We start from the raw sequence: 1,968 nt of genomic DNA on the forward strand, positions 1-1,968 counted from the left end.
GGGTCCCAGCCAAGAAGTTAGATGGTAGAAGGAAATTTATTTTTCTTCCCTGCAACAACTTCTCTCCCAGAAAAGAAGACAGTTGCTCTAGGGGATGGATTATGACAACTGGGTGCTTTTGAAAGGCTTTGCTTTTAGGTAGATAGAGATTTCAGGAACACAAATGCCTTCTGTTCAAAATAATTTTTTGCCACAGTAGCTTATTTTGGATTCCTTCAGTACGATAAACACATTGATCAAGGTAGAGGGGATTTTTAAAAATCAGAGGAAAAAACAAATTCTCATTATTTTATTCAGAATTTACTGACACTGTAACTATAGCTATATAAGAACAATGAAAAGGTGGAGTCCTCGTCAAGCATTGGTGGTTCAGTGGTAGAATTCTCGCCTGCCACGCGGGAGGCCCGGGTTCGATTCCCGGCCAATGCAAGTGCTGATTTTTTTTTTTTTAACCACCCTCGGGGTGGGAGCCCACATTTATTTTTAGTTAAATTTCACCAAAAAAGTATTTTAAACTAACTGTGCTTCTGATATCCGGGTGTGCCTGAGAAAGGCCAACGTTAGCCTTCCTTTTGCAATTTCATCATTACAAATTATGCCGATTAGCATGCGTTTGGTTTCCCAAAAACTTGAAACGTTACCATATCCGAGATGGATCTGCAGATTGGAGTCTTTCGGAAGGCGAGTTTTAAGCCGGTAGTATTTGAAGGTGGAATGTAGCCACGTACAGACATCAATGTGCTGTTCCTATCGTTAGGAGCAGCCATTAGAACACATCCATAAATCACCTAAAATGAAGAAAGGGCCGGAATGTATCACTGGAGTGAAATTTAAGAAAGACCCTGCATAGTGGAGAGCAGAGTGGCGCAGCGGAAGCGTGCTGGGCCCATAACCCAGAGGTCGATGGATCGAAACCATCCTCTGCTAGCCGTGTTTTTTTTTTTTTTTTTTTTTTAAATCAAACGAAGATTTTAGGAAAAGTGAACGGTTTATCACATCGTCAGATTAGGGGCTCTGGACCAGCTCAGGAGGTTTGAGACTCCTCAAGGTAATTCGTTAGAAATACCTACTTCCTATCTTCGGTAAATGCTACTCATTTTACTTCCGCGCATCTCGTGACTGTCAGATTTGGGGACCAGCGCACCTGTTATGGATGGGAATGTGTATCTCGTGCGTCTGTATTGGAACTTGTTATAACTTTGGTAATCTACATCTCGATCTCCCAAATCTTCATCTTTTTACAAATGATGACAGACACTCTAGAGCAATACAGACAAACCTGTTTGTAACAGGATAAATACTATTCCTCATGAGAATTTATGCAGACCTTCATTGCAGTCACGTAGTCGTGGCCGAGTGGTTAAGGCGATGGACTTGAAATCCATTGGGGTCTCCCCGCGCAGGTTCGAATCCTGCCGGCTACGGAGCTGCGTTTTCTTCCCAGGTATACCTTGTGGACCAACTCGAAATTCAATCACACACAAAAACTACACGAAACACAGCTTTCCTGGCTATCATATTTCTCCATAAAATTGGAAGCAGATAGTTCTAGTCCCTTAGGGTAACAGTAGGTATAGAAAATCTTTGAAGATGTTTTTGGGAAAACACGAGTGGTTTCTGAGACCATTATAAAGATGCTCAGGCTTTAATTCTCTGAATTGCTCTTCGTATCCGAAATGCAGCGAAGATCTGACTTCCGAAACGTCACCTGCCTCTAATTTCTTCCGCTTGACGTTCTTCTAAAAATGTGGGCACATCCAGTGCATTTATTCTACTCCTGAGCATGTGTGATGACTTGGAATCGATATCCTAAGAGATTAAGCGTTGACACCTTCCTCTGTAAACCCGTAGGTAGAGAAGCTTCACGACCAGGTTAGGAATTAGGGGAACGCACCGTTTTGGTCTTGCGAGAAACGCTGGCACTCCAGCCTTCGTGGGCCTGAGAAAAATTCCAAGCAAAGGTGAGGT

General features: G+C 42.7%; 3 non-coding genes across 3 annotated transcripts; all 3 read left to right on the top strand.

The window, feature by feature from the left end:
* The first annotated feature begins 358 nt into the window (after positions 1–358).
* TRNAG-GCC lies at positions 359–429 on the top strand. The gene has a single exon. It is a non-coding gene; the product is annotated as a tRNA-Gly (tRNA).
* A 426-nt stretch (positions 430–855) lies between these two features.
* Positions 856–927, top strand: TRNAM-CAU. Its single transcript has one exon. It is a non-coding gene; the product is annotated as a tRNA-Met (tRNA).
* A 415-nt stretch (positions 928–1,342) lies between these two features.
* Positions 1,343–1,424, top strand: TRNAS-UGA. Its single transcript has one exon. It is a non-coding gene; the product is annotated as a tRNA-Ser (tRNA).
* The last annotated feature ends 544 nt before the right edge of the window (positions 1,425–1,968 follow it).

Source organism: Pteropus vampyrus, unplaced genomic scaffold (assembly GCF_000151845.1).
Source record: "Pteropus vampyrus isolate Shadow unplaced genomic scaffold, Pvam_2.0 Scaffold124, whole genome shotgun sequence".
NCBI classification, from domain to species: domain Eukaryota; kingdom Metazoa; phylum Chordata; class Mammalia; order Chiroptera; family Pteropodidae; genus Pteropus; species Pteropus vampyrus.